General features: G+C 37.7%; 1 protein-coding gene, 2 long non-coding RNA genes and 1 pseudogene across 4 annotated transcripts in view; 1 reads left to right on the top strand and 3 right to left on the bottom strand.

Moving 5' to 3' along the window:
• Positions 1-133, bottom strand: part of LOC122327906 (myosin heavy chain, fast skeletal muscle) — a 41,018-nt gene extending 40,885 nt beyond the window's left edge. The window contains exon 1 of the mRNA XM_043223576.1: positions 92-133. The gene's annotated coding sequence lies outside the window, so the exon portion shown is untranslated. The remainder of the gene's footprint in view (positions 1-91) is intronic.
• Positions 134-990: 857 nt separating this feature from the next.
• On the bottom strand, positions 991-1,346 carry LOC122328052. Its single transcript, XR_006247767.1, has 3 exons — positions 1,298-1,346; positions 1,107-1,199; positions 991-1,013 (listed from the first exon to the last, which is right to left on the bottom strand). It is a non-coding gene; the product is annotated as an uncharacterized LOC122328052 (long non-coding RNA).
• Positions 1,347-1,990: 644 nt separating this feature from the next.
• LOC122328031 lies at positions 1,991-5,884 on the top strand. Of its 2 annotated transcripts, XR_006247743.1 has the most exons (5): positions 1,991-2,826; positions 2,978-3,027; positions 3,858-3,927; positions 5,288-5,411; positions 5,743-5,884. It is a non-coding gene; the product is annotated as an uncharacterized LOC122328031 (long non-coding RNA). The 2 variants fall into 2 exon arrangements; XR_006247742.1 differs by having other exon boundaries at positions 2,014-3,027.
• LOC122327905 lies at positions 5,518-18,171 on the bottom strand (annotated as a pseudogene).
• Positions 18,172-18,773: the final 602 nt, after the last annotated feature.

Raw genomic sequence — 18,773 nt, 5'->3', positions numbered from 1 at the left:
CAGTATTCCATGATGATTTTCTCTAATTAAAAAATATTTTAATATGTCATTTTAGAAATAATTTCAGTCTTCTGAAATACAAATAGCTTACCAATCTTTGACGGGCCACTGTGCTAGAATCAGAGGCTGTCATTTATATAGTGTTGTTACTGAACAGTCAGCAGAACTGTCCTGCTTGATTTGGTCATGTAATTCTATTCAGTTTATGGGAATGTATCTCTGCCCTAGAGCAGAAATGAAAGACTACAAGTTACCATTCATGTATTCTGGTGTTTTCTTGTAACATGCAAGGTTTTTAGTTGTTATTATCTTTTACTTCAACTAAATAACAGTCTTTACACACTAATTCACAATGTTGACATGTTTTCATGTAAAAGAAATAGCATCATAGAATTTTGTAGAATTTACTTTTTTTGTACATTAAAGTTTTCAATCCATGCGTTATGTAGGTTGTACTCCTGTTTTAATTCAGGGTTTCTTGTTTAATTAGATGTATCATGTCTTATGTAGTATCCTTAACACACACAGAACTTGGCATAGAGGAGTAACTTGGTTTAGATGTGGAGAAGCAGTCAGCTGTCGTTGGGATTCAGTTTCTGGAGTGACAGCAACACCCACTAGGTTTTTACCTTTAAAAAGTTAATATATAACTGATAATGCATTAAAATGCATTTTATATTGCATGTCATGCAGTATTTATACAAGAGTTATTTTTAATTTCATGTCAGATACGTAACTTGTAATCTAAAAATACCACTACTACTAATAAAAACTGAGTTGTCCACATACATCTGTGGCAATGAACTCCTCCACATCATTGATGCTCTTCACAGTGATCTCACCCTGGCTGATCATTGGATAGTCATAAGGGTTGGTGGTGATGAGCAGGGCCTCTGTAAAGAGTTGATGTGCTGCATGATAACAGTGTTCTCAAACAAAGAAATAACTGAAACACGCTATCCTGTAGATCTTACCTGAGTTTTCCAGTGGTTATGAATCCTGATAAATTTACCCTACAGAGATCAAAATCATGTACAACTGTTTGGTAACTTTGAAAATGTGACCAAAGTTGTACAATGCTTTAATCATTTATAAGTGTAACTTACAAAACGAGAGGAGTTGTCGTTCCTCACAGTCTTGGCATTACCATAAGCCTCCAGCAGAGGGTTGGCTGCCACAATTTGGTCCTCCAGTGATCCCTAGATATATTTGTAGGGCATATAGTATAGATAGTAGGTATGAGGTGAAACATAAATACTGTAATCAATAACACTGTCTAGAATAGGTATTCACTAACCTGCATTTTTCCAGGGACCGGCTCTGCCTTCTTTCCTCCAGACATCGCACCAACAGTTGCAAAGTACTGAATGACACGCTTTGTGTTCACAGTCTTTCCTGCACCAGATTCTCCACTAGAGATTGACAATCGTTTAGTCTTTATTAAATTTATATGAATAAAAAATCTGAAATTAAATTGTGGAATGTTGACAGGGTTTGAAAATAACTTGCACTTAAAGTAAGTGTTTGAAAAGTATTTTTAATTGGACTGCCTCAAGTAAAAAAATTCTGGTTAAGTAGTAAAATAGTCAACTAACTGCGCATGTATTAATACAGCATTTAAATCATAAAAATTAGCCTTTAGTTTTCTACACTTTAAGTTTGCAGAGGTTGAGGTGCACATGAAAAACTGTGAATGGTATATTAGCACTTGACCTTTTATGAAGCCCCGAGAGAAATAACAGTGGTTCTGTTTATGATTTAGAAATCAATAACGGTAAATAAAATATATATTTTTTTTTTTCTACATCGATCAGACTACATATGGTAAAATACAGTTTCAGTAATATACACAATCTGCACACATATCTTACCCACCTTCAATGGGCTGCAATCAGAGACTGACATTTATATAGTTTAGTTACTGAACATTCAGCAGAACTAACCAGCTTAATTTGGCCATTCAGTTCTATTTGTTTTATAGTTATTACCTAAAATCTATTTTGGATTATGTACTTGCATTGTTTAAATGGTTTTACTATCCGTGCTTTGTGTAGGCTGTACTGTTGTTTAAATCTAGGTAATCTTATGTGAGTTTGCTTATTTATAGTGCTTAATTTGATGTCACAAGTCTTATTCCAGTGTAGTATTCAAAAAAAGAACAGAACTTGGCACAGATGAGTAACTTGGTTTGGATGTGGAGAAGCAGTCAGCTGTCACTGGTTTTCAGTTTCAGGAGAGACAGTAGCACCAAAAAAAGCTGTTGACTTAAAGCTTTTAAAAAAGGTTACATACAACTTTTTTGGCAACCACTTGATCACCTGATATCATACACAATCATGACCTTTCCTGTGTGTTTCAGCATTTGTTTTTGGACACACTTTTCCATGTCAAAAAGTCACGTAGCAGTATTTGCATATAATGTCATCTGTTCACAAATATTAGTTTAAAACATTCACCGAATCACGAAGATCTGCATGTATGTAACATTTAGTTAAATCTCAGGCATGTGAGCAGAGATTTGCAAATGGAAAATATCTGGCAGATTATTTATTGGGCAATTAAACCTTAGTGATCACTGCAATACTAATCTTGTTTCATAGTGATATTATGACTCAAAGTTATATACAGCATGTTCTTATATGGAGAAAACATTAAATATAGCACAGTGAGAGCTTCTGTTTACATTGGGGGGAAGTTGTGAACAAATGCTTAGAGAGTCGGACATTTAACCCAAAGGTCACCGGTTTTGGTCTCGGTACCAGAAGAGATTATAGTTGGGGAAGTAAATAACCAGCGCTGTGTTCCACCCTCTATACCATGACTGAGGTGGGACTCCCTGAGTGTGTTTGTTCACTATTCACTGCTGTGCATATGTACTTAGATGGGTGAAATGCAGAGCACAGATCCCGAGTATGGGAGACCAGATGTGGCCATGTTATATACTTTCCTTTTTTTAAGGGTTATATTACACATCCAGGTCACAGTGAAGGCTTACCCAAGCTCTCGTCAATCCATCAATATCTTTCTGTAAGTACACTGATTTTTAATGTACTATGTGCCTATAAAATCAAGTAATGAAGAATTTATGATTTGCTCCAAATTGTCTTGATTTACATTTACAGGAAAAATTTTTGGCCACATGGTTCAGATCGCAGTAGATTATTTGATTATCATTTGTGAATTGTGAATATGGTATAGTCTGCAACCATGCCGCATCTAGTCTAAGTGCATGAATTAACATGTTGAGTTAATTTTGCATTGTTGAACCAGTATGCAGTGAAATACCTTCAAGTAAAATAATCAAATCAGAATACAAGCAACTAAAGCAAGCACTACTGATAGACTATAAAAGTTGCAGAGCAGACAGACAGACAGGGACTGGAGGGATTTCAGAGAATTATGGCAAAATATCCTGTCAACAGTCATTCTGTGGCTGTAATGAAGATGCTTTGTTAATGACAGAGATCTGAGATGAATGGAAATTCTGCTTCAAGTTAAGTGGAAAATGACAAACTGTCTGCCTAACTAACAACACTAAGTAGATTGTTTCCAAGTTTTGAAGGTAGAAAAAGGAGATAAGCTGTAGAAAATTGGGGCGATAATGCAATGCATTTTTGCTTATAAGAAATCTAAACTGATGGGAGGGAAGGAGGACTCTTTTGACTAAAAAATGTGAAGATGAAGGTGTTTGGGAAGAGGAAAAAAAACATTACATTAGGTTACCGTTGCCTGTCTTTTTTACTGTAGAGCATTCACCCTATAATAAAATCCCAGGATGCCCCTAGTTTGAACATTCACTGCCATTTATCACCATTTATGCCATTTATGGTTTCCGTGGCGTTCATGTTTCTGCACAGGTACCTCCAATCCTGAAGGGTGACGAGAGCATTGGCGCTGTTCTGAACAGGGACTTCGGGATCCTCATCGGTATGTAGCACAGCAACAGCAATTGATGATCATTTTGTCAGGACCGCTTCCGACCTATTAATGAAGACACGAAAGGTTCAGTAGACTTTTTTCTTGCACCCAAAGCAGTTATTGTAAATTAAATGATCCTAGATAATAGTTTCAAAAATTGAATGACTATATTGGTCTGATTAAGTCTACTCCACCACAACTGTTATAAGCAGGAACCCCGTCGGACTGGTCGAGGTGGCTGTGTTGCAACAGTATATAGCGATATTCTCAATGTTACCCACTAAACAAGATGCAGGTTTAAATTAATTCATATTATGCTGAAAAAATATTTATGCTTAATGTTACACTGTCAGATACGCAAAATAATTCTTTCCTATCTTTTGCTCTGGCTACTGTGTATAAACTGATAAGGCTGTTTACAGATTCTTTTGAAAGAATTTGCAGATTTCCTTTCAGACCTGTTGGCTAATATTGAAAAGATTTTAACATTCACATCAATAATACAGATAATGCATTAGGACTTGTTTACTGACCTAATAAACTGTTTTGGAGTCAAGAAAAACGTCACTTTTTGGCCCACTTATTGTTTATGATCTTACTGACATATACCTCAAAGTGATGATGTTTATGACCATCTCCTTGTGCATGCTAAATATTAACTACACGGCTCTGCAGTATCGTCATATTCACAAATAACCTACCAGATTTATCTGGACTACTGTGTCTAGACAAAATGACATGCAACATTGGGACATCTTCATTATTACATTACTTTGAAAAAGGTTTGGAGAAAAATGTACTCAAAAAGAAACTTGTAATCTTGATAAATGGATTAAAACTCATTTCAGCGTTTTTAGAATTCAGTGGAAAGACGGTATGTCCAACTACAAACAGGCTTTAAAAGGGAAGAGCATATCCACAAAGTCATAGAAAATATCCAAAATAATCCAAGGTTTTTATTTAGCACATATATTGGATTAACAAATAACCATATTACAAAAACACCTTAGAAACAATGCCAAGCTTCAATGCAGTTATTTCAATCATTTAATATTTCCTAACATGAATGTATTACTTTAATTGCACTCATGCCACATCTGAGCCTCATTAAATGTCTGAAAATGTCCCTATAAGCCACTTTCTGTGCCAGTGTTCTGTGCCACCTCTACAGTACAAATCATTTTTAATAATCCTAATTACATGGTATTTTTTGTCTTAGTATACTTCTTGTAACATTGTTTTAATGAGAACGTTTAATTCATCTTAGATTATATACTTTTAATAAAATTAAAAAAAATTAATTAGAATGGTAAGAACTATATATGTGCTATTGATTGTTATTAATTTATTTGTTATTTTCTTTTTTCAGTTCTCAGTGCACGTGATTCTTGGTTGCGGAGGGAGCATGGTCATAGTTCTGCTACCACAGCTGGAAAAAATCCTAGAGGAAACACTACAAGATTAGCTGCAACTGTACTAGTGATGCTAACTAGGTATAAGTTGGAAAATCAAAAGTAAAATTAGTGATAGCAAGGCACAGTTGAATGGATACATATGAAAGTTGTTCATATTGTTTAAAACAAAAAAGACGACAGCAGAGAAATTTTATTTCATTTTATTGGACACATGAAAACTCAACACAAGTCATATTGTATGCTTGCATGTAGGTGTGATGTCTTCTCTTCATTCTTCATTTTTACTCTAAACATTTTTGAAAATAATTTAGTTAAAAAATATTTGAACATGTTACATATAAACCTTTGACGTCATCAAGCTTTTACTATTTTGATTTACAACTAATCTATGCCTTTGTTACCTTCCCAGCATCACGGCTCTTGGCTCTCAGCTTGTTGACCTGGGACTCAGCGATGTCAGCACGCTCCTGAGCCTCCTCCATCTCGTGCTGCACCTTCCTGTACCTGGACAGGTGAGTGTTGGCCTGCTCCTCCTGTAAGGATGACACAAGATATCCAACCCCTTTCAGAGCATTGCACTCCAGACACTGAATATGTTCAATAGAAAATGCCTAAACCTCAAGACCCAGATAGCACATAAACATCTGCAAGATTTCTGTTAAAATGTCTTGATCTGGAAAGCATCTGCTGTCTATAAACATCTGACAGATGTCAGTTTTACACATATTCTGACTTTCTATAGACATATTGCAGATGATGCAAACACCGTAAAACATGTCTTGCAGATGTCAAACACACATATTCAAGATGTACATGTGCTACGGGGGACATCTGGCATTAAACTTACAGCTTCTTCAGCTTGGCGCTTGTAGGCCTTCACTTTCAGCTGCAGCTTGTCTACCAGATCCTGCAGTCGGGTCACATTCTTCTTGTCTTCCTCAGTCTTTGGATGTAAGTATTGTTGTTGGTCTTAAAATATGTATATTGTAATTAAATGTACATTTCTAAATCAAGTGTAGTTTTACCTGGTAGGTGAGCTCCTTCACTCTCCTTTCATATTTGCGCACTCCTTTCACAGCTTCTGCACCACGTCTCTGTTCAGCTTCAACTTCTGTCTCCAGCTCACGCACCTTCAGTAGAGGGACATGTTGTCAACTGTAAATACTCTAATATAGCCAGTTCATCTAAGACTACATTCAGCTTGTAATTTACCCTGGACTCCAGTTTCTGGAGTTGTTTCTTTCCACCCTTCATGGCCAGACTCTCAGCATCATCCAAACGGTGCTGCAGGTCTTTGACAGTCACCTCCAGGTTCTTCTTCATCCTCTCCAGGTGAGCGCTGGTGTCCTGCTCCTTCTTCAGCTCCTCAGCCATCATGGCAGCCTAAAATACAAGACAGTTGAAATGAATTAGCTAATATAGACAGAAATGCCTTCCATGAAGGTTCCCTTTGTTACCACATGCAGATAAACAAAGTCAAATAACTGCTTAAATTAGAATAGAGCAGTGATCCTCAAATCTGGACCTCGAGATACATTTTCCTGCAGAGTTTTGCTTTAAGCCTAATCAAACACAACTGAGCATGCTAATTAGTGTCTTCAGGATCAGTAAAAAAATCACAGGTAGGTGAGTTTTATCAGGGTTGGAACTCTGCAATGCATTAGACCTCCAGGGTAAGATTTGAGGAACCTTGGAATAGAGAAACAAAATGTAAACACCTACATCAGTGATGGCCTTCTTGGCCTTCTCTTCTGCATTTCTGGACTCCTGGACTGCATCATCCACCTCACCTTGAACCTGGACCAGATCAGCCTCAAGCTTCTTCTTGTTGTTTATAAGACTTGTGTTCTGTGGAAGGTAAGCAGGTAGTTTGTGTTCATCCAACTAGAAGCTTGTTTTATTTAATCAAAATTTGCTCCTAGTATTAATATTGTTTCTTTACTTGTGAGTGGAGCAGTCCCACACGCTCGCTGGCATCAACCAGCTCCTGCTCTGCCACTTTGCGGCCTCTCTCTGTCTGCTCCAGTGCAGCTCTCAGCTCCTCGATCTCTGCTTGCATCAGGTTATTCCTGCGCTCCACCATGGCCACCTGCTCCTTCATGTCCTCCTGTCCTCTGACAGCTTCATCAAGGTGCAGTTGGGCATCCTGTGGTAATGATCTTACTTTGTTAGTTGTATACCATGATTGTTTAATTCATGTATCTTATTTATATTTTCAAACATTTTAGATGTTTTGCAGTTACTCATTCTACAGAAAGGTACCTTAAGTTGGCCTTGAATGTTCCTGAGTTGTTTCTGGGCTTCAGCAGCCTGGCGGTTGGCATGACTTAACTGGATCTCCATTTCATTCAGATCTCCTTCCATCTTCTTTTTGACTCTCAGGGCATCGTTTCTGCTCCTGACCTCAGAGTCCAGAGTGCTCTGCATGGAATCGATCACTCTTTGGCTGTTCCTTTTGATCTGTTCCATCTCCTCGTCCTTCTCAGCAAGTTTCCTGTCAATCTCACTCTTCACCTGGTTCAGCTCCAGCTGCACACGAAGAATCTTGGACTCTTCATGCTCCAGGGTGCCCTAAAAAATATATATTAACTTTGAATTAGATTTTAAATTATTTAATACATATATTTCTGAATAATCAAAAATACAATAAGTAGCTCATATTTTAGTAGTGCTCCTATTTTAGCAAAGGAATAGCACCTCAGCTTCTTCGAGTGCAGTCTGGATCTCTGATTTCTCAGACTCCACAGTCTTCTTGGCTTTCTCTAATTCATGAATGCTCTTTCCAGTCTCTCCAAGCTGCTCAGTGAGGTCAGAAATCTCCTCTAAAGGGGTTCAAAAAGCAGAATTGTAACCTGTTCTTTTACATTTTGTTTTCTTACATCTTTGCTGTACAAATAAATTAGTAATTTACGTTGCAGATTCTTGTTCTCCCTCTTCAGTGTCTCAAGGTGGTCAAGAGCTTCTTCATAGGAGTTTTTCATTTTGAAAAGCTCAGTGCTGAGAGAACGAGCTTCTTTCTGAGCACCTTCTAGTTCAGCCTGGCCTTCCTCATACTTCTGTTTCCACTCTGCTAGGACCTGAATGTGGTAGATATTGTTAATGGATTAAATTACATGGATCAAGGTTTAGATGTAAATATTATCCACATTTTTCCTACCTTGTCAAAGTTTCTCTGCTTCTTGTCAAGGTTGGCAGCCAATGCATTTGCCCTCTCCACATCAATCATGAGGTCCTCTACTTCACCCTGCAGTCTCTGTTTGGTTTTTTCCAGAGAAGCACATTTGGAGTTCACCGCTTCAATGGATTCTTCAGCATCTTGTAGGCGCTGGACAAGCTTTTTTCTGTAGAAAATGGTTTAGAATGATGATCTTACAAATATTTGTGATTATTAAATGTAGGATGCTGAAAACATTGTTGTTCTTTTGTATATACTTGGCTTCCTCAAGCTCCTCAGTCCGTTGGATGGCATCAGTCTCATATTTGGATCTCCACTGAGCCACCTCACTGTTGGCCTTAGACATTCCTCGCTGGAGTTCAGCTTTGGCCTCCTGCTCCTCCTCATACTGCTCTCTGAGCAGATCACAGTCATGGCGGGCAGATTGAACCGCATGGGCCAGAGCGTTCTTGGCCTGTAAGACAGCATATTTTTGCTTTCAAACAGTCCAATGTTTACAATCATTACGTTTATAAAAGCTTTGTTTTCTAAATTAATTAACTGATTATTTTGTATAACTGTACCTTGACTTCTTCCTCAACGTGTCTCTTGAGTTCTTCAATTTGCTGAGTATAAGCTTGTTTTCCTCTAGTTAACTGTGAAACCAGTGCTTCTTTCTCTTCTAGTTGGCGGCTAAATTCACCTTGAAGCACATTAGAAATATTAATATAGAATGTAAAAACACAAATCTTTTTCATACCTTTTTTAAACATTTTTACATGTATACCTTAATCACAATGCCTTACCATTTTCAGTCTGAAGTCTTGCACGTTGTGCATTCATATCATTCAACTGACGAACATTTTCATCACTCTTTGTCTTTATTTCACTCAGTTGGTCTTCCAGGGTATGACACATCTTCTCTAAATTTGCCTTAAAAGGTACAGGATTATATACAGGTGTTTGTATAGATATTTTAAAATTTATTTATCTTGTAGTGACATTACCTTTGCCTTAGCCACAGCCTCCATGTTGCTTGTCAAGTCATCAATCTCCATCTTGTATTCACTCTTCTCCTTCTCCAGCTTCTGCTTGACCCGCTGGAGGTTGTCGATCTGTTCTCCGAGTTCAGCCACACTGTCTGCTTGCTTCTTTCTGAGAGCTGCAGCTGTAGCTTCATGCTGCAAGGTGGACTCTTCCAGATCACGACGCAACTTCTGGAATTCAGCTTCACGCTTCTTGTTCATCTCAATCTGGGCAGCAGTGGCACCACCAGCTTCCTCGAGCCTCTCGCTGATCTCTTCAAGTTCCCTGGAGAGATCAGCTCTCTGCTTCTCCACTTTAGCACGAGCAGCTCTCTCTGCTTCAATTTCCTCTTCCAGTTCCTCTATACGGGCCTAATTGAGGAAAAAAACTTTTGTGATATTTGTAATGTGCATTTTCTATGCATATTTTTTACATAATAAAAATTTCATTTAGCATTACCTGAAGTTCTTTGATTTTCTTCTGAAGCTGTGCTCCCAAAGACTGTTCATCCTCAATCTTGCTGAGAAGCTGACTTATCTCAAAGTCCTTCCTGTTTTAGAAGTGGGGTTTTTAAAATGTACAAAATACTTTTTTCAAATGTTTAATTGTATAATGATTGATATCTTCTCACTTTTTGATCTTTTCATCTGATTGCTGTTTATCATTCTCCAGGTCCATTATGGACTCCTGGGCCAGTTTCAAATCACCCTCAAGCTTCCTCTTGGCTCTCTCAAGGTCCATACGGAGCTTCTTCTCTTGCTCCAATGAGCCCTCAAGCTGTTTTTACAGAATCCAGAGTATTACAATCTGGTAGTTAGCAACCATATTAATTTCTCATAAATTCCCATTGATTAACTTATTCTCATGCCAAACATCTAACATCATCCACTTGCTGCTCAAGCTTGGTCTTAGATTTAGTCAGAGTGTTGACTTTGTCTTCCTCTGCCTGAAGGTCATCAAGAGTCTGTTGATGTGACTCTTGGAGGGCTTTCTTCTCTTTGGTAAGTTTAGCAATGCTCTCATCCTGAGAGGCCATCTCCTCAGTCAGGTTTTTCACCTAAATGGAAAGAGGGTTTATTGGTTTCATTCTTGTGTTTTATTGGATTAATTCATAGTTGGAATCATTGTAGTGTGAAACAGATGTGAAGAGAGTATTGACCTTATTTTCTGTTGCATGTTTCTCTTTCTCCACTTTGGCCAAGGTAAGCTCCAGGTCATCAATGTCTTTCTTCAGTTCAGAGCATTCATCCTCCAGTTTCCTTTTCTTGGCAGTCAGTTCAGCATTGATTTCCTCTTCATCCTCCAGTCTCTCATTTGTCTCTTTGAGTTTGGCCTCGAGCTGGATCTTGCTTTTGATCAGACCTTCACATCTCTCCTCAGCATCAGAGAGGTTTTTAGATTCCTGTTCATTGACATGGATATAGTTAAAGACTTCTGTTCATAGCTGTAGGATCCATATTAGGAGCAGTAAGACATGAAATACTCACAGCCGTGACTTGCAGCTGAAGGTCATTTTTCTCCTGAAGAAGTGACACCATTTTCTCCTCAAGCTCCTTCTTTTTAGCTAATGCTTTTGCAAGATCCTCCTTCATTTTCTCATAGTTCTCCTTCATGGCTGCCATTTCTTTCTCAGTCTCTGCACTCTTCAGAAGAGGCTTGATCTTAAAGTAGAGCTTCATCCATGGCCAGTGTTTGACATTCATGAATGAGCGGATGTTGTATTGAATGGAATAAATTGATTCTCTGTGTAAATTGTAATTAGTAAATCAGTCATTATCACTCTTTGTTGCTGAATGATTGGTTTCCTAATAGTTTTGTAAATTGATTGTACCGTACCTCCTCTCCATCATTTTGACAAACTCCTTCCTCATTACATATCCACGGCACAAAGCCTGAGTCATGGTAACCAGCGATGCTAGTTTTTCATCTCTCATCTCCTCAAGAGTACCCAACAGACCAGCTTTAAAGAACACCTAGAAGGTTTTGAACATTGGAAGTAGCACAGTGTTGAAAGAGCCAAGTAATCCTCATCAATATAAATGTTTTTTCCTGCCTAGAGTTATGAGGTGGCAGTCTCATTTCTAAACAAATGAAAGTTGGTATTAGTTAGTTGGAGTTAGTGTTTTCTCAATATAATTTATACGCACTCCTCATAAACCTTGAATCACACTAACAAAGGGGATCAGAAAGCTACTCTGAAAAGCTGGGAAAAAACATATTCAGCCAATGACATCAACAAGTACAAGGTACCACCCACTGATGTGGGTGGAGAATCAACTGGCCATCTGAATGTGTTTCACTACTCTGATCTTCACTTCACACATTTACCTACCACCCTGCATCCACCTTCCTGCCTACCCCATCATTCAATCTGCACTCAAGGTCTGTGTAGAGGATATAAACAAGGTCTTCAGAAAACTGAAGACTAGTTTCAGGTCCAGATAGTTTTCACCTGCCTGTCTTTGCTGACCTTGACCTTAGGGTTGAAATGTTTTTTTGGTTTTTTTTTCAAAATTATTATTTTTGAAAGCAGTAGTGGCAGTGTGCTGATCTTTGTTTATTTCTAGTGATTGTGCAGTTTGGCATTAAGATTTGTTTTGGAATATACCATGTATTATATTATCCAAGAAGCTCACCTTGGTGTGTCCAAACTTGTATTGTGTGTGGTCAACATCAATAGAGCCCAAGAGTTTCTCTGAAGCCTTTTTGTTGTCAATGAACTGTCCCTCAGGGATGACGCTAGCATTTAATACTTTGTACCTAGATGACATTCACAGGAGAGTCAAGATGTTGTAAAACTACTAAAATGTATTCTTACAATGGTGAAGATAGGGTGGTGCATCATGTGCAATTAGGCATTAACCTCTGCTTGAAGTCACCGTAGAGGATTCTGCTGGGGAAGCCCTTCCTACAGATTCTGATACCCTCCAGCACGCCATTACACCTGAGCTGATGGATGACCAGGAAGTTTTCCATCAGACCTGCAACGCCAATGTTTTTAATGTTTCAGAAAATATTGCAAAACTAAAAAAAAATCAATTTTAGGGTTGAAGGAAATAAGTTACCTGGAGTCTTGGATTCATTAGGAATCAAGCAGCGCACAAAGTGAGGGTGAGTGCTCCTCAGGTTAGTCATCAGCTTACCCAAGTTCTCCTGTGGAAATGTTTATGAGACTAGTTCAGTTTTTGATGGAGATGTTCACATCTTTCATTTAAAAAGAAAGAATCATGATTACCCTAAAAAGTGCAGACACAGTCTGGAAGGAGCCACCTTTTTTTTTTGCCTTTCTTCCCACCACCTCCTTCAGCTGTTTTAGGTTAAATAAATACATTTTTATTGACTTTATGTTGCTTTACATTAAGCTGTTCAATAGATTGATACAACTGCTCTGAAATTATCTTGTATAGATGTAGCATATTTGGTGAATTTTGTGATCACAGTGTTTGGTAATTCAGATAAATATTACCTTTCCTTTTTTAATTAGTAGGTGTCTCTTAGTTTGGATTGCATGTAATTTAAATGTAAAAATTAGGAGTACCAGGGAAATGTAGATATTTATACCTTCAGCACCTCCATGCGCGGCATACAGGAAGGCCAGCACTTTGAGTGATGACTTCTGGTAGAGTTGAACAACAGAGTCATTCAGTGGATCCTTGTTCTTGTCCAACCAGCCAACAATGTTGTAGTCCACAGTCCCGGCGTAGTGCACCAGAGAGAAGTGAGCCTCTGCTTTACCTTTGGCAGGCTTGGGCTTCTGGAAAGCCGCAGTTTTGCCCAGATGCTGATCATGAAGCTTGTTTTTGAAGCTTGTGTCTGTTGCCTTGGGGAACATACACTCCTCTTCAAGGATGGAGAAGATGCCCATTGGCTGTTGAAGAAATGTTCACCCTCACACCCAGTCACAATGCGAATAGTAAATCAAATTTACTGAATATACTCTTACCTTCTCAATGAGCTCAATGCAGGCGGCCAAGTCCATACCAAAGTCAATGAACTCCCAATCAATACCTTCTTTCTTGTACTCCTCTTGCTCCAGAACAAACATGTGGTGGTTGAAGAACTGTTGCAGTTTCTCATTTGTGAAGTTGATGCAAAGCTGCTCCAAGCTGTTGAACTGATGATTAAATTGAGGCAGTTCTTAAAGCTGACTGTCATCTTTTATGTGTTTAATTCTTACAGACATAAATGACTGCTGCTCACATCAAAGATCTCAAATCCAGCGATGTCCAGCACACCAATGAAGAACTGTCTGGCCTGCTTGGTGTCCAACATCTCATTGATACGGACGACCATCCACAAGAACATTTTCTCATAGACAGACTTGCAGAGAGCCGAAACTGCGTTGTTCACCTGAGAAAGTGTAACTGATATTAGATTTTCCTTGGTGAATTTCTTTTATGAATGTCTATTGGGCACATCATTCATCTATTGAGAAGGTAAGTGATCACCTGTGGTACTGTCTGGCCTTTGGTCACCATCTCGTTTCCGACCTTCACTCTGGGGTAGCACAGAGCTTTCAGCATGTCAGCAGAGTTGAGGCCCATGAGGTAGGCGATTTTATCAGCCACTGAGGAGGAACAGTTCTTTGCGGTATTTTCACTAATGAAGTCAATGTTTGCATGCTGATTTATGTTAACAATAAACCCTACCCTCAGTGCCGTCAGGTTCAGCCTGCTCCTCTCTCTGCTTCTGTTTGAACTTCATGTTCCCATGATGCATCACAGCACCTGTCAGCTTGTAGATGCTGATTTTCTCATCAGCAGTGAAGCCCAGAATATCAATGGCAGTCTGTTTTTAAATAAAACACACAATGCATTAATATGCATTTCATATTGCATGTCTTGCAGTATTCATACAAGAGTTATTTTTAATTTCATGTCAGATACGCAACATGAAATCTAAAAATACCACTACTACTAATAAAAACTGAGTTGTCCACATACATCTGTGGCAATGAACTCCTCCACATCATTGATGCTCTTCACAGTGATCTCACCCTGGCTGATCATTGGATAGTCATAAGGGTTGGTGGTGATGAGCAGGGCCTCTGTAAAGAGTTGATGTGCTGCATGATAACAGTGTTCTCAAACAAAGAAATAACTGAAACACCGAAAATTTCTGAAAATTTCTCACCGATCAGCTCTGGCTTGTGTCCAGTCATGAGCTGGTAGAAGATGTGGTAACTCCTCTCAGCAGACAGCTGGAATGTCACTCTAGACTTTTCCAGCAGATCTATAAAAAACGGGTGAAAAAAAAGACATTACATTTAATTGATTAATTTTACTTAGTATCCAAATATATATCTTAGGCTTTAAACAGTGTTGACTCACAAGTTTCAATATCAGCTGAGGCAAGTTTTCCAGTGGTGCCAAAATGAATCCTGATGAATTTACCCTATAGAGATTGAAATCATGTACAAAAACTCAACTGTTCAGTCACACTTTCAAAGTTTTACAATGCTTTAATCATTTATAAGTGTAACTTACAAAACGAGAGGAGTTGTCGTTCCTCACAGTCTTGGCATTACCATAAGCCTCCAGCAGAGGGTTGGCTGCCACAATTTGGTCCTCCAGTGATCCCTAGATATATTTGTAGGGCATATAGTATAGATAGTAGGTATGAGGTGAAACATAAATACTGTAATCAATAACACTGTCTAGAATAGGTATTCACTAACCTGCATTTTTCCAGGGACCGGCTCTGCCTTCTTTCCTCCAGACATCGCACCAACAGTTGCAAAGTACTGAATGACACGTTTTGTGTTCACAGTCTTTCCTGCACCAGATTCTCCACTAGAGATTGATACGAGATCAGCATTTAGTTATAAATTTTCATTTAATTTATGTAATTAAAAAGCTTTAGGATATTCCACTAGAACAATTTTTACTCACGTAATCAGGACAGACTGGTTCTCACGATCTGAAAATAAATAATGGAATGTAATTGTATCACCAAAATAGGCTTTCACATTTATTGACACTAATATAAAAATAAATAGCATATTGTCATGCTAATATATTATTTCAAATATAGATAAAAATAGACCGTCTTCTGAGACTGCAGATGAGTGGCATCTTACCCGACTTCAATGGGCAACTGTGCTACAATCAGTGGCTTCAATTTATTTAGTGTAGTTACTGAACAGTCAAAGGAACTATCCAGCTTGATTTGGTCACATATCTAATTGATCTATGGGAATTTTATTCTGCCCTTGTGGAAAATAGAATTCAAGCTGCAGTTCTTTTCTGTTCTCTTTTTCTGGTTTCCTATAGGATGCTTCTTTTTTTTCTTTTACCTCATCATTTTCTTTTACATTGTCCATAAATCTTCATCTTATATTCATTTTATAGAAATGGCATAGTCATATGTTTTAGGACTATGTACTTATATTCTTTAGAACATTTTACAAACCATGCTTTTATACAAACTATGTTAACAATTATTTGTTTTTTGTACAATTAACAAATGCCATACATACTGTTTTATTTAGTTTATTGATCTAACTCACAACATCAATTTATAGAAAGTAAAGTGCATTTTGTTTTTGACACCTTTTCAGACTCTACTTACCACTGAGCATGAACTGGTAGGCGTTGTCAGAGATGGAGAAGATGTGAGGTGGGGCTTCAATCCTCTTTTTCCCTCTGTATCCAGCCACGACAATTTGCGTGCAGTACACGGCAGCCACTTGTAGGGATTGACAGTGACGCAGAACAAGCCAGAGTAGGTCTGAAACAGAGATAGTCCAGGTTTACAATGCTGCCGTCTCATCCTAGAAATAAAACACAATTTACTTAGACTTACGTAGATCATCCATGCTGCGTAACGCTCTTTGAGGTTGTACAGCACACAAGGCTCATTGAGGTGGGTCATCATGGCCATGTCCTCGATTTTGTCAAACTTGGGAGGATTCATGGGGTGGATGTCCTCTTCTTTTACCGTGATTGTCTGTAATGAACATTAATCCGTAATCAAAAAGGATGAACGTTTTTGTACACGTTTTGTACAAACATTTCACTGTATTTGTTTTAACTTCTACAGACTCAATCACAGTAGCATATGATACTTACTTTCCCACACAGAGTTTTGACAGTAGCTTTGCCGCCCTCTCTGCCAGTAAGAGTACCCTTCAGGTACATCTGTTCTGGCTCTGCCACAAAGAACGCCGTTTTGGCATCAAAGGGGGTGTTCTGAGCCTCAATTCTCTCTCTTTCTGTCTTCCGGAGGTAAATGGCCGCCGGGCCGAAACACTCCATTTCACCATCTCCCATGATGGCAGTTCACTGTGGACCAACAAACTTTTGGTTTACTTTTTAACTTAAAACATTTTAAACTTCTCTTTAACATATAATAAGTTGCGTATTAAAATATTTGTTCCTTTACTAAAACCCAGTAGAGAACATTCCAGAAAGACTACACTGTATTGTCAGTATCATTTGTTGAGTGAAAAGCATTTAATCGTATATTATTAGCACCTTACCTCGTACAATGTTCGAAGAAAAATATTTGATGTTCAGGAAGTTCAGGATTCTGAAAAAACAACAACAACAACAACCATCATTAACAAACAAAAAAATTCATGTAAAAGTATTTCATGGTGTTTTATCTACATATGTTAGAGTATATATGCTAATATATGATTTCAAATATAGACATACATAAACCATCCTCTAAAATGAAAAGCATATCTTACCCACTTTCAATGGGCCACTGTGAATCAGTGAATCAGAGGCTGTCATTTATATAGTGTAGTTACTGAACAGTCAGCAGAACCACCAGCTTGATTTGGTCATGTAATTCTATTAGGTGTATGGTAATGTACTTGGTGGAAAATAGAATTCAAGTTGTCATTTTTTATTTTGGTTTGCAAGATTAAATTTGTTATTAAGATATGTAAAGTATGTACACTTTAATTGTAAAAAGTTTTACAATCCATGCTTTGTGTGGGTCAAACTGTTCTTGTTCATGCAGGTTGTCATATGTGAACTTGTTTGTTTTTAATGTTTAACATATCTTATTTCAATGCAGCATCCATAAAATGAATATAACTTGGCAAAGAGGAGTAACTTGGTTTGGATGTGGAGAAGTAGTCAGCTGTCACTGGGATTGAGTTTCAGGAGTGAGAGCAAAGTTGATGATTCAAACTTTTATTTTTAGTATAGGTAATACAGAATGTATTTTTCAAATGCATTTATCTCTTGGATATCAATTCAAATTGCTAAATCACACCATACACCATACTGATCTTTATTTCTGTGTCTGTTTTTGAGCATTTACTGACCATATTACTTCCTCTTCAAAGTCAAAATAAAGTCATGTTTGCATATAATGTTTGCATATAATACACATATTTTTAATAATAATAATAATTTTTTCTTTTATTTTTTTGCAATTTATGAAGGCATGTAAGCAAATATTTTTGGCAAGCAGAACCTTTTAAAACCTATAAAATGTATTACCAGAGATGGACATTAACAGTGCTTCCAAAAGGAAAACAATATCTCTGGCAGACACTTATTGGGCAGTTAAACTACAGTGGTCACTGCAATCTTGTTTCATAGTGATATTATGACTGTTAAAGTTATAAACAGCATGTTCTTATATGGGAAAAACATTAAATATAGCACAGTGAGAGCTTCTGTTTGTATGAGGTTTAGGTCAGTCATCCAGGCCACAGTGAAGACTTACCTGAGCTATCATGACATCACCAAGATCTCTCTGTATGTAAGTAATTTTTCAGTTATAAAAATAAATTGTTTTAGATTGTCAGAATTTTTGTATGTAATGTTAACGTTTATTATTTGCTGCATTTTACTATTGTTGTACATTGTTACCTACTATTAACTGACTTTGGTCTACAAGTCTGAGAACGAAAATGTCAAAAGATTACATTTTTAAATTTGATGATTCAAGGTCATGTGATGTGTTCTGCAGTTAGTAATACACAGCGGTCTATTAAGACATGGTAAAGAAGTCAATTTATTTCCTTATGAAATTAATTCCACATGAAACCAAAGTTTAGGATCTATTGCAGCACACACACCATACAATAAAGTAATAAACTTTTGAACCTGAAAGGAAGATCTGGGAGAAAGACCATTTGCTCCTTTGTTTCTTCCTCCATCTTTAGCTCTCTTCTTCCAGACTTGCAAGCTGCTTTTATTATATCTTAAATATTCATGATCTTAACCCTTTCATGTCTGGTATTTTTCTGAACATGTCAGTGTGATTGGTAAATTGGTCTCAATTTCACTGTAGTC

The sequence above is a fragment of the Puntigrus tetrazona genome, chromosome 22 (assembly GCF_018831695.1).
Source record: "Puntigrus tetrazona isolate hp1 chromosome 22, ASM1883169v1, whole genome shotgun sequence".
NCBI classification, from domain to species: domain Eukaryota; kingdom Metazoa; phylum Chordata; class Actinopteri; order Cypriniformes; family Cyprinidae; genus Puntigrus; species Puntigrus tetrazona.
The sequence above is the reverse complement of the archived record's forward strand: the minus strand, read 5'-3'. Positions and strand labels throughout refer to the sequence as shown.